Genomic DNA, 14,171 nt, shown 5'->3' on the forward strand with positions numbered 1-14,171 from the left:
AAGGTTAGAGTGTCAGTCCTTTTGTGCTTAAGTCGGCATTGTGCTTTTGTATTAAATTCGGGTGCTATTTCTGTGTTTCATCGTCAATAATAAGGTCCCACGGATACAGTAAACCTGAAGTGAAGCAACGGAATATAAAACTGGACTCACAGGAGAGGTTCAAATCATAGAAAGTTAGAGTGTCAGTCCTCTTGTAATTAGGTCGGCATTGTGCCTTTTGTATTAAATTCGGATGCAATTTCTGTGTTTTATCGTCAATAGGAAGGTCCAAGGTGTACAGTAACCTGAAGTGAAGCATCGAAATTTAAAACTGGACTCACAGGAGAAGTTCAAATCATTGAAAGTTCGAGTGTCAGTCCTCTTGTACTTAAGTCGGCATTGTGCCTTTCGTATTAAAATCGAATGCAATTTCTGTGATTCATCGTCACTAAGAAGGTCCAAGGGATACAGTAAACCTGAAGGGAAGCATCGGAATCTGTAACTGGACTCACAGGAGAGGTTCAAATCATAGAAAATTAGAGTGACAGACCTCGTGTACTTAAGTCGGCATTGTGCCTTTTGTATTAAATTCGGATGCAATTTCTGTGTTTCTTCGTCAATAAGAAGGTCCAACGGATACAGTAAACCTGAAGTGAAGCATCGGAATCTAAAACTGGACTCACAGGAGAGATTCAAATCATAGAAAGTTAGAGTGTCAGTCCTCTAGTACTTAAGTCGGCATTGTGCCTTTTGTATAAAATTCGGAAGCAATATCTGTGTTTCATCGTCAATAAGAAGGTCCAAGGGATACAGTAAACCTGAAGTGAAGCATCGGAATCTAAAACTGGGCTAACAGGAGAGGTTCAAATCATAGAAAGTTAGTGTGTCTGTCCTCTTGCACTTAAGTTGGCATTGTGCCTTTTGTATTGTTTTCGGAAGCAATTTCTGTGTTTCATCGTCAATAAGAAGGTCCAAGGGATACAGTAATCCTGAAGTGACGCATCGGAATCTAAAACTGGACTCACAGGAGAGGTACCAATCATAGAGAGTTAGAGTGTCAGTCCTCTTGTACCTAAGTCGGCATTGTGCCCTTTGTATTAAATTCGGAAGCAATTTCTGTGTTTCATCGTCAATAAGAAGGTCCAAGGGATACAGTAAACGTCAAGTAAAGCATCCGAATCTCAAACTGGACTCACAGGAGAGATTCAAATCATAGAAGGTTAGAGTGTCAGTCCTCTTGTACTTAAGTCGGCATTGTGCCTTTTGTATTAAATTCGGATGCAACTTCTGTGTTTCATCGTCAATAAGAAGGTCCAAGGGACACATTAAACCTGAACTGAAGCATCGGAATCTAATACTGGGCTAACAGGAGAGGTTCAAATCATAGAGAGTTAGAGTGTCAGTCCTCTTGAACTTAAGTCGGCATTGTGCCTTTTGAATTAAATTCTGATGCAATTTATATGTTTCATCGTCAATAAGAAGGTCCAAGGGATACAGTAAACCTGAAGTGAAGCATCGGAATCTAAAACTGGACTCACAGGAGAGGTTCAAATCATAGAGAGTTAGAGTGTCAGTACTCTTGTACTTAAGTCGGCATTGTGCCTTTTGTATTAAATTCGGATACAATTTCTGTGTTTCATCGTCAATAAGAAGGTCCAAGTGATACAGTAAACCTGAAGTGAAGCATCGGAATCTAAAACTGGACACACAGGGGAGGCTCAAATCATAGAGAGTTAGAGTGTCAGTCCTCTTGTACTTAAGTCGGCATTGTGCCTTTTGTATTAAATTCGGATGCAATTTCTGTGTTTCATCGTCAATACGAAGGTCCAAGGGATACAGTAAACCTGAAGTGAAGCATCGGAATCTAATACTGGACTCACAGGAGAGGTTCAAATCATTGAAAGTTAGAGTGTCACTCATTTTGTACTTAAGTCGGCATTGTGCTTTTGTATTAAATTCGGGTGCAATTTCTGTGTTTCATCGTCAATAATAAGGTCCCACGGATACAGTAAACCTGAAGTGAAGCAACGGAATATAAAACTGGACTCACAGGAGAGGTTCAAATCATAGAAAGTTAGAGTGTCAGTCCTCTTGTACTTAGGTCGGCATTGTGCCTTTTGTATTAAATTCGGATGCAATTTCTGTGTTTTATCGTCAATAGGAAGGTCCAAGGTGTACAGTAACCTGAAGTGAAGCATCGAAATTTAAAACTGGACTCACAGGAGAGGTTCAAATCATAGAAAGTTAGAGTGTCAGTCCTCTTGTACTTAGGTCGGCATTGTGCCTTTTGTATTAAATTCGGATGCAATTTCTGTATTTTATCGTCAATAGGAAGGTCCAAGGTGTACAGTAAACCTGAAGTGAAGCATCGGAATCTATAACTAGACTCACAGGAGAGGTTCAAATCATAGAAAGTTAGAGTGACAGTCCTCTTGTACTTAAGTCGGCAATGTGCCTTTTGTATTAAATTCGGATGCAATTTCTGTGTTTCAACGTCAATAAGAAAGTCCTAGGGATACAGTAAACCTGAAGTGAAGCATCGGAATCTGTATCTGGACTCACAGGAGAGGTTCAAATCATAGAAAGTTAGAGTGACAGTCCTCTTGTACTTAAGTCGGCATTGTGCCTTTTGTATTAAATTCGGATGCAATTTCTGTGCTTCTTCGTCAATAAGAAGGTCCAACGGATACAGTAAACCTGAAGTGAAGCATCGGAATCTAAAACTGGACTCACAGGAGAGATTCAAATCATAGAAAGTTAGAGTGTCAGTCCTCTTGCACTTAAGTCGGCATTGTGCCTTTTGTATTGTATTCGGATGCAATTTCTGTGTTTCATCGTCAATAAGAAGGTCCAAGGGAAACAGTAAACCTGAAGTGACGCATCGGAATCTAAAACGTAACTCAGAGGAGAGGTTCAAATCATAGAGAGTTAGAGTGTCAGTCCTCTTGTACCTAAGTCGGCATTGTGCCCTTTGTATTAAATTCGGAAGCAATTTCTGTGTTTCATCGTCAATAAGAATGTCCAAGGGATACAGTAAACCTCAAGTAAAGCATCCGAATCTAAAACTGGACTCACAGGAGAGGTTCAAATCATAGAAAGTTAGAGTGTCAGTCCTCTTGTACTTAAGTCGGCATTGTGCCTTTTGTATTAAATTCGGATGCAATTTCTGTGTTTCATCGTCAATAAAAAGGTCCAAGGGACACAGTAGACCTGAACTGACGCATCGGAATCTAATACTGTTCTCACAGGAGAGGTTCAAATCATAGAAAGTTAGAGTGTCAGTCCTCTTGAACTTAAGTCGGCATTGTGCCTTTTGAATTAAATTCTGATGCAATTTCTATGTTTCATCGTCAATAAGAAGGTCCAAGGGATACAGTAAACCTGAAGTGAAGCATCGGAATCTAAAACTGGACTCACAGGAGAGGTTCAAATCATAGAGAGTTAGAGTGTCAGTCCTCTTGTACTTAAGTAGGCCTTATGCCTTTTGTATTAAATTCGGTTGCAATTTCTGTGTTTCATCGTCAATAACAAGGTCCAAGGGATACAGTAAACCTGAGGTGAAGCATCGGAATCTAAAACGGGACTCACAGGAGAGGTTCAAATCATAGAAAGTTAGAGTGTCAGTCCTTTTGTACTTGAGTCGGCATTGTGCTTTTGTATTAAATTCGGATGCAATTTCTGTGTTTCATCGTCAATAACAAGGTCCCACGGATACAGTAAACCAGAAGTGAAGCAACGGAATCTAAAACTGGACTCACAGGAGAGGTTCAAATCATAGAAAGTTAGAGTATCAGTCCTCTTGTACTTAAGTCGGCATTGTGCCTTTTGTATTAAATTCGGATGCAATTTCTGTGTTTCATCGTCAAGAAGAGGGTCCAAGGGATACAGTAAACCTGAAGTGAAGCATCGGAATCTGATACTGGACTCACAGGAGAGATTCAAATCATAGAAAGTTAGAGTATCAGTCCTCTTGTACTTAAGTTGGTATTGTGCTTTTTGTACTAAATTCGGATGCAATTTCTGTGTTTCATCGTCAATAAGAAGGTCCAAGGGATACAGTATACCTGAAGTGAAACATCGGAATCTAAAACTGGACTCACAGGAGAGGTTCAAATCATAGAGAGTTAGAGTGTCAGTCCTCTTGTACTTAAGTCGGCATTATGCCTTTTGTATTGAATTCGGATGCAATTTCTGTGTTTCATCGTCAATAACGAGGTCCAAGGGATACAGAAAACCTGAGGTGAAACATCGGAATTTGAAACGGGACTCACAGGAGAGGTTCAAATCATAGAAAGTTAGAGTGTCAGTCCTCTTATACTTAAGTCGGCATTGTGCCTTTTGTATTAAATTCGGATGCGATTTCTGTGTTTCATCGTCAATATGAACGTCTAAGGTATACAGTAAACCTGAAGTAAGCATCGGAATCTAAAACTGGACTCACTGGAGAGGTTCAAATCATAGAGAGTTAGAGTGTCAGTCCTCTTGTACTTAAGTCGGCATTGTGCCTTTTGTATTAATTTCGGATGCAATTTCTGTGTTTCATCGTCAATAAGAAGGTCCAAGTGATACAGTTAACCTGACGTGAAGCATCGGAATCTAAAACTGGACTCACGGGAGTGGTTCTAATCATAGAGAGTTAGACTGTCAGTCCTCTTGAACTTAAGTCGGCATTGTGCCTTTTGTATTAAATTCGGATGCAATTTCTGTGTTTCATCGTCAATAACAAGGCCCCACGGATACAGTAAACCTGAAGTGAAGCAACGGAATCTAAAACTGAAATCACAGGAGAGGTTCAAATCATAGAAAGTTAGAGTGTCAGTCCTCTTGTACTTAAGTCGGCATGGTGCCTTTTGTATTATATTCGGATGCAATTTCTGTGTTTCATCGCCAATAAGAAGGTCCAAGGGATACAGTAAACCTGAAGTGACGCTTCAGAATCTAAAACTGGACTCACAGGAGAGGTTCAAATCATAGAGAGTTAGAGTGTCAGTCCTCTTGTACCTAAGTCGGCGTTGTTCCCTTTGTATTAATTTCGGAAGCAATTTCTGTGTTTCATCGTCAATAAGAAGGTCCAAGGGACACAGTAAACCTGAAGTGAAGCATCGGAATCTAATACTGGGCTCACAGGAGAGGTTCAAATCATAGAAAGTTAGAGTGTCAGTCCTCTTGTACTTAAGTCGGCATTGTGCCTTTTGTATTAAATCCGGATGCAATTTCTGTGTTTCATCGTTAATAAGAAGAACCGAGCGATACAGTAAACCTGAAGTGAAGCTTCGGAATCTAAGACTGGACTCACAGGAGAGGTTCAAATTATAGAAAGTTAGAATGTCAGTCCTCTTGTACTTAAGTCGGCATTGTGCCTTTTGTATTAAATTCGGATGCGGTTTCTGTGTTTCATCGTCAATATGAAAGTCCAAGGTATACAGTAAACCTGAAGTAAGCATCGGAATCTAAGACTGGACTCACTGGAGAGGTTCAAATCATACAGAGTTAATGTGTCAGTCCTCTTGTACTTAAGTCGGCAGTGTGCCTTTTGTATTAAATTCGGATGCAATTTCTGTGTTTCATCGTCAATAAGAAGGTCGAAGTGATACAGTTAACCTTAAGTGAAGCATTGGAATCTAAAACTGGACTCACAGGAGAGGTTCTAATCATAGGGAGTTAGAGTGTCAGTCCTCTTGTACTTAAGTTGGCATTGTGCCTTTTGTATTAAATTCGGGTGCAATTTCTGTGTTTCATCGTCAATAAGAAGGTCCAAGGGATACAGTAAACCTGAAGTGAAGCATCGGAATCTAATACTGGACTCACAGGAGAGATTCAAATCATAGAAAGTTAGAGTATCAGTCCTCTTGTACTTAAGTCGGCATTGTGCCTTTTGTATTAAATTCGGATGCAATTTCTGTGTTTCATCGTCAATAAGAAGGTCCAAGTGATACAGTTAACCTGAAGTGAAGCATCGATATCTAAAACTAGACTCAAACTAGAGGTTCTAATCATAGAGAGTTAGAGTGTCAGTCCTCTTGTACTTAAGTCGGCATTGTGCCTTTTGTATTAAATTCGGATGCAATTTCTGTGTTTCATCTTCAAGAAGAGGGTCCAAGGGATACAGTAAACCTGAAGTGAAGCATCGGAATCTGATACTGGACTTACAGGAGAGATTCAAATCATAGAAAGTTAGAGTATCAGTCCTCCTGTACTTAAGTTGGTATTGTGCTTTTTGTACTAAATTCGGATGCAATTTCTGTGTTTCATCGTCAATAAGAAGGTCCAAGGGATACAGTAAACCTGAAGTGAAACATCGGAATCTAAAACTGGACTCACAGGAGAGGTTCAAATCATAGAGAGTTAGAGTGTCAGTCCTCTTGTACTTAAGTCGGCATTGTGCCTTTTGTATTAAATTCGGATGCAATTTCTGTGTTTCATCGTCAATAACGAGGTCCAAGGGATACAGAAAACCTGAGGTGAAGCATCGGAATCTGAAACGGGACTCACAGGAGAGGTTCAAATCATAGAAAGTTAGAGTGTCAGTCCTCTTATACTTAAGTCGGCATTTTGCCTTTTGTATTAAATTCGGATGCAATTTCTGTGTTTCATCGTCAATAAGAAGGTCCAAGTGATACAGTTAACCTGACGTGAAGCATCGGAATCTAAAACTGGACTCACGGGAGAGGTTCTAATCATAGAGAGTTAGAGTCACAGTCCTCTTGTACTTAAGTCGTCATTGTGCCTTTTGTATTAAATTCGGATGCAATATCTGTGTTTCATCGTCAATAACAAGGCCCCACGGATACAGTAAACCTAAAGTGAAGCAACGGAATCTAAAACTGAACTCACAGGAGAGGTTCAAATCATAGAAAGTTAGAGTGTCAGTCCTCTTGTACTTAAGTCGGCAGTGTGCCTTTTGTATTAAATTCGGATGCAATTTCTGTGTTTCATCGTCAATAAGAAGGTCGAAGTGATACAGTTAACCTGAAGTTAAGCATTGGAATCTAAAACTGGACTCACAGGAGAGGTTCTAATCATAGAGAGTTAGAGTGTCAGTCCTCTTGTACTTAAGTTGGCATTGTGCCTTTTGTATTAAATTCGGATGCAATTTCTGTGTTTCATCGTCAATAAGAAGGTCCAAGGGATACAGTAAACCTGAAGTGAAGCATCGGAATCTAATACTGGACTCACAGGAGAGATTCAAATCATAGAAAGTTAGAGTATCAGTCCTCTTGTACTTAAGTCGGCATTGTGCCTTTTGTATTAAATTAGGATGCAATTTCTGTGATTCATCGTCAATAAGAAGGTCCAAGTGATACAGTTAACCTGAAGTGAAGCATCGATATCTAAAACTAGACTCAAAGGAGAGGTTCTAATCATAGAGAGTTAGAGTGTCAGTCCTCTTGTACTTAAGTCGGCATTGTGCCTTTTGTATTAAATTCGGATGCAATTTCTGTGTTTCATCGTCAAGAAGAGGGTCCAAGGGATACAGTAAACCTGAAGTGAAGGATCGGAATCTGATACTGGACTCACAGGAGAGATTCAAATCATAGAAAATTAGAGTATCAGTCCTCCTGTACTTAAGTTGGTATTGTGCTTTATGTACTAAATTCGGATGCAATTTCTGTGTTTCATCGTCAATAAGAAGGTCCAAGGGATACAGTAAACCTGAAGTGAAACATCGGAATCTAAAACTGGACTCACAGGAGAGGTTCAAATCATAGAAAGTTAGCGTCTCAGTCCTCTTATACTTAAGTCGGCATTTTGCCTTTTGTATTAAATTCGGATGCAATTTCTGTGTTTCATCGTCAATAACAATGTCCCAGGGATACAGTAAACCCGAAGTGAAGCATCGGAATCTAAAACTGGACCCACAGGAGAGGTTCAATTCATTGAAAGTTAGAGTGTCAGTCCTCTTGTACTTAAGTCGGCATTGTTCCTTTTGTATTAAATTCGGATGCAATTTCTGTGTTTCATCGTCAATAAGAAGGTCCAAGGTATACAGTAACGTGAAGTGAAGCATCGGAATCTAAAACTTTACTCACAGGAGAGGTTCAAATCATAGAAAGTTAGAGTGTCAGTCCTCTTGTACTTAAGTCGGCATTGTGCCTTTTCTATTATATTCGGATGCAATTTCTGTGTTTCATCGTCAGCAAGAAGGTCCAAGGGATACAGTAAACCAGAAGTGAAACATCGGAATCTAAAACTGGACTCACAGGAGAGGTTCAAATCATAGAGAGTTAGAGTGTCAGTCCTCTTGTACTTAAGTCGGCATTATGCCTTTTGTATTAAATTCGGATGCAATTTCTGTGTTTCATCGTCAATAACGAGGTCCAAGGGATACAGAAAACCTGAGGTGAAGCATCGGAATCTGAAACGGGACTCACAGGAGAGGTTCAAATCATAGAAAGTTAGAGTGTCAGTCCTGTTATACTTAAGACGGCATTTTGCCTTTTGTATTAAATTCGGATGCAATTTCTGTGTTTCATCGTCAATAACAAGGTCCCAGGGATACAGTAAACCCGAAGTGAAGCATCGGAATCTAAAACTGGACCCACAGGAGAGGTTCAATTCATAGAAAGTTAGTGTCAGTCCTCTTGTACTTAAGTCGGCATTGTGCCTTATGTATTAAATTCGGATGCAATTTCTGTGTTTCATCGTCAATAAGAAGGTCCAAGGTATACAGTAACGTGAAGTGAAGCATCGGAATCTAAAACTTTACTCACAGGAGAGGTTCAAATCATAGAAAGTTAGAGTGTCAGTCCTCTTGTACTTAAGTCGGCATTGTGCCTTTTGTATTAAATTCGGATGCAATTTCTGTGTTTCATCGTCAATAAGAAGGTCCAAGGGACACAGTAAACCTGAAGTGAAGCATCGGAATCTAATACTGGGCTCACAGGAGAGGTTCAAATCATAGAAAGTTAGAGTGTCAGTCCTCTTGTACTTAAGTCGGCATTGTGCCTTTTGTATTAAATTCGGATGCAATTTGTGTGTTTCATCGTCAATAAGAAGAACCAGGCGATACAGTAAACCTGAAGTGAAGCTTCGGAATCTAAGACTGGACTCACAGGAGAGGTTCAAATTATAGAAAGTTAGAATGTCAGACCTCTTGTACTTAAGTCGGCATTGTGCCTCTTGTATTAAATTCGGATGCAATTTCTGTGTTGCATCGACAATTCGAAGGTCCCAGGGATACGGTAAACCAGAAGTGAAGCATCGGAATCTAAAACTGGACTCAGAGGAGAGGTTTATATCATAGAAAGTTGGGGTGTCAGTCCTCTTGTACTTAAGTCGGCATTGTGCCTTTTGTATTAAATTCGGATGCGATTTCTGTGTTTCATCGTCAATATGAACGTCCAAGGTATACAGTAAACCTGAAGTAAGCATCGGAATCTAAAACTGGACTCACGGGAGAGGTTCAAATCATAGTGAGTTAGAGTGTCAGTCCTCTTGTACTTCTAGTCGGCATTGTGCCTTTTGTATTAATTTCGGATGCAATTTCTGTGTTTCATCGTCAATAAGAAGGTCCAAGTGATACAGTTAACCTGACGTGAAGCATCGGAATGTAAAACTGGACTCACGGGAGAGGTTCTAATCATTGAGAGTTAGAGTGTCAGTCCTCTTGTACTTAAGTCGGCATTGTGCCTTTTGTATTAAATTCGGATGCAATTTCAGTGTTTCATCATCAATAAGAAGGTCCAAGGGATACAGTAAACCTGAAGTGAAGCATCGGAATCTAATACTGGACTCACAGGAGAGGTTCAAATCATTGAAAGTTAGAGTGTCAGTCCTTTTGTACTTAAGTCGGCAGTGTGCCTTTTGTATTAAATTCGGATGCAATTTCTGTGTTTCATCGTCATTAAGAAGGTCCAAGGGTTACAGTAAACCTGAAGTGAAGCATCGGAATCTTAAACTGAACTCACAGGAGAGGTTCAAATCATAGAGAGTTAGAGTGTCAGTCCTCTTGTACTTAAGTCGGCATTGTGCCTTTTGTATTACATTCGGATGCCATTTCTGTGTTCCATCGTCAATAAGAAGGTCCAAGTAAAACAGTAAGCCTGAAGTGAAGCATCGGAATCTAAAACTGGACTCACAGGAGAGGTTCAAATCATAGAGAATTAGAGTGTCAGTCCTCTTGTACTTAAGTCGGCATTGTGCTTTTTGTACTAAATTCGGATGCAATTTCTGTGTTTCATCGTCAATAAGAAGGTCCAAGGGATACAGTAAACCTGAGGTGAAGCATCGGAATCTAAAATGGGACTCACAGGAAAGGTTCAAATCATAGAAAGTTAGAGTGTCAGTCCTCTTGTACTTAAGTCGGCATTGTGCCTTTTGCATTAAATTCGGATGCAATGTCTGTGTTTCATCATCAATAAGATGGTCCAAGGTATACAGTAACGTGAAGTGAAGCATCGGAATCTAAAACTTAACTCACAGGAGAGGTTCAAATCATAGAAAGTTAGAGTGTCAGTCCTCTTGGACTTATGTCGGCATTGTGCCTTTTGTATTAAATTCGGATGCAATTTCTGTGTTTCATCGTCAATAAGAAAGTCCAAGGGATACAGTAAAAATGAAGTGAAGCATCGGAATCTATAACTAGACTCACAGGAGAGGTTCAAATCATAGAAAGTTAGAGTGACAGTCCTCTTGTACTTAAGTCGACATTGTGCCTTTTGTATTAAATTCGGATGCAATTTCTGTGTTTCCTCGTCAATAAAAGGGTCCAAGGGATACAGTAAACCTGAAGTGAAGCATCGGAATCTAAAACTGGACTCACAGGAGAGTTTCAAATCATAGAAAGATAGAGTGTCAGTCCTCTAGTACTTAAGTCGGCATTGTGCCTTTTGTATTAATTTCGGATGCAATTTCTGTGTTTCATCGTCAATAAGAAGGTCCAAGTGATACAGTTAACCTGACGTGAAGCATCGGAATCTAAAACTGGACTCACGGGAGAGGTTCTAATCATAGAGAGTTAGAGTGTCAGTCCTCTTGTACTTAAGTCGGCATTGTGCCTTTTGTATTAAATTCGGATGCAATTTCTGTGTTTCGTCATCAATAAGAAGGTCCAAGGGATACAGTAAACCTGAAGTGAAGCATCGGAATCTAATACTGGACTCACAGGAGAGGTTCAAATCATAGAAAGTTAGAGTGTCAGTCCTTTTGTACTTAAGTCGGCATTGTGCTTTTGTATTAATTCGGATGCAATTTCTGTGTTTCATCGTCAATAACAAGGTCCCACGGATACAGTAAACCTGAAGTGAAGCAACGGAATCTAAAACTGAACTCAAAGGAGAGGTTCAAATCATAGAAAGTTAGAGTGTCAGTCCTCTTGTACTTAAGTTGGCATTGTGCCTTTTGTATTAAATTCGGATGCAATGTCTGTGTTTCATCGTCAATAAGAAGGTCTAAGTGATACAGTTAACCTGAAGTGAAGCATTGGAATCTAAAACTGGATTCACAGGAGAGGTTCTAATCATAGAGAGTTAGAGTGTCAGTCCTCTTGTACTTAAGTCGGCATTGTGCCTTTTGTATTAAATTCGGATGCAATTTCTGTGTTTCATCGTCAATAAGAAGGTCCAAGGGATACAGTAAACCTGAAGTGAAGTATCGGAATCTAATACTGGACTCACAGGAGAGATTCAAATCATAGAAAGTTAGAGAGCCAGTCCTCTTGTACTTAAGTCGGCATTGTGCCTTTTGTATTAAATTCGGATGCAAATTCTGTGTTTCATCGTCATTAAGAGGGTCCAAGGGTTACAGTAAACCTGAAGTGAAGCATCGGAATCTAAAACTGGACCCACAGGAGAGGTTCAATTCATAGAAAGTTAGAGTGTCAGTCCTCTTGTACTTAAGTCGGCATTGTGCCTTTTGTATTAAATTCGGATGCGATTTCTGTGTTTCATCGTCAATATGAACGTCCAAGGTATACAGTAAACCTGAAGTAAGCATCGGAATCTAAAACTGGACTCACTGGAGAGGTTCAAATCATAGAGAGTTAGAGTGTCAGTCCTCTTGTACTTAAGTCGGCATTGTGCCTTTTGTATTAATTTCGGATGCAATTTCTGTGTTTCATCGTCAATAAGAAGGTCCAAGTGATACAGTTAACCTGACGTGAAGCATCGGAATCTAAAACTGGACTCACGGGAGAGGTTCTAATCATAGAGAGTTAGAGTGTCAGTCCTCTTGTACTTAAGTCGGCATTGTGCCTTTTGTATTAAATTCGGATGCAATTTCTGTGTTTCATCGTCAATAACAAGGCCCCACGGATACAGTAAACCTGAAGTGAAGCAACGGAATCTAAAACTGATCTCACAGGAGAGGTTCAAATCATAGAAAGTTAGAGTGTCAGTCCTCTTGTACTTAAGTCGGCATTGTGCCTTTTGTATTATATTCGGATGCAATTTCTGTGTTTCATCGCCAATAAGAAGGTCCAAGGGATACAGTAAACCTGAAGTGACGCTTCGGAATCTAAAACTGGACTCACAGGAGAGGTTCAAATCATAGAGAGTTACAGTGTCAGTCCTCTTGTACTTAAGTCGGCATTGTGCCTTTTGTATTATATTCGGATGCAATTTCTGTGTTTCATCGCCAATAAGAAGGTCCAAGGGATACAGTAAACCTGAAGTGACGCTTCGGAATCTAAAACTGGACTCACAGGAGAGGTTCAAATCATAGAGAGTTAGAGTGTCAGTCCTCTTGTACCTAAGTCGGCATTGTGCCCTTTGTATTAATTTCGGAAGCAATTTCTGTGTTTCATCGTCAATAAGAAGGTCCAAGGGATACAGTAAACTTCAAGTAAAGCATCCGAATCTAAAACTGGACTCACAGGAGAGGTTCAAATCATAGAAAGTTAGAGTGTCAGTCCTCTTGTACTTAAGTCGGCATTGTGCCTTATGTATTAAATTCGGATGCAATTTCTGTGTTTCATCGTCAATAAGAAGGTCCAAGGGACACAGTAAACCTGAAGTGAAGCATCGGAATCTAATACTGGGCCCACAGGAGAGGTTTCTAATCATAGAAAGTTAGAGTGTCAGTCCTCTTGTACTTAAGTCGGCATTGTGCCTTTTGTATTAAATCCGGATGCAATTTCTGTGTTTCATCGTTAATAAGAAGAACCGAGCGATACAGTAAACCTGAAGTGAAGCATCGGAATCTAAGACTGGACTCACAGGAGAGGTTCAAATTATAGAAAGTTAGAATGTCAGTCCTCTTGTACTTAAGTCGGCATTGTGCATTTTGTATTAAATTCGGATGCGGTTTCTGTGCTTCATCGTCAATATGAACGTCCAAGGTATACAGTAAACCTGAAGTAAGCATCGGAATCTAAAACTGGACTCACTGGAGAGGTTCAAATCATAGAGAGTTAGAGTGTCAGTCCTCTTGTACTTAAGTCGGCATTGTGCCTTTTGTATTAATTTCGGATGCAATTTCTGTGTTTCATTGTTAATAAGAAGGTCCAAGTGATACAGTTAACCTGACGTGAAGCATCGGAATCTAAAACTGGACTCAGAGGAGAGGTTCATATCATAGAAAGTTGGGGTGTCAGTCCTCTTGTACTTAAGTCGGCATTGTGTCTTTTGTATTAAATTCGGATGCGATTTCTGTGTTTCATCGTCAATATGAACGTCCAAGGTATACAGTAAACCTGAAGTAAGCATCGGAATCTAAAACTGGACTCACGGGAGAGGTTCAAATCATAGAGAGTTAGAGTGTCAGTCCTCTTGTACTTATGTCGGCATTGTGCCTTTTGTATTAATGTCGGATGCAATTTCTGTGTTTCATCGTCAATAAGAAGGTCCAAGTGATACAGTTAACCAGACGTGAAGCATCGGAATGTAAAACTGGACTCACGCGAGAGGTTCTAATCATTGAGAGTTAGAGTGTCAGTCCTCTTGTACTTAAGTCGGCATTGTGCCTTTTGTATTAAATTCGGATGCTATTTCAGTGTTTCATCATCAATAAGAAGGTTCAAGGGATACAGTAAACCTGAAGTGAAGCATCGGAATCTAATACTGGACTCACAGGAGAGGTTCAAATCATTGAAAGTTAGAGTGTCAGTCCTTTTGTACTTAAGTCGGCAGTGTGCCTTTTGTATTAAATTCGGATGCAATTTCTTTGTTTCATTGTCACTAAGAAGGTCCAAGGGTTACAGTAAACCTGAAGTGAAGCATCGGAATCTTAAACTGAACTCACAGGAGAGGTTCAAA

Source organism: Schistocerca americana, chromosome X (genome assembly GCF_021461395.2).
Source record: "Schistocerca americana isolate TAMUIC-IGC-003095 chromosome X, iqSchAmer2.1, whole genome shotgun sequence".
NCBI lineage: Eukaryota > Metazoa > Arthropoda > Insecta > Orthoptera > Acrididae > Schistocerca > Schistocerca americana.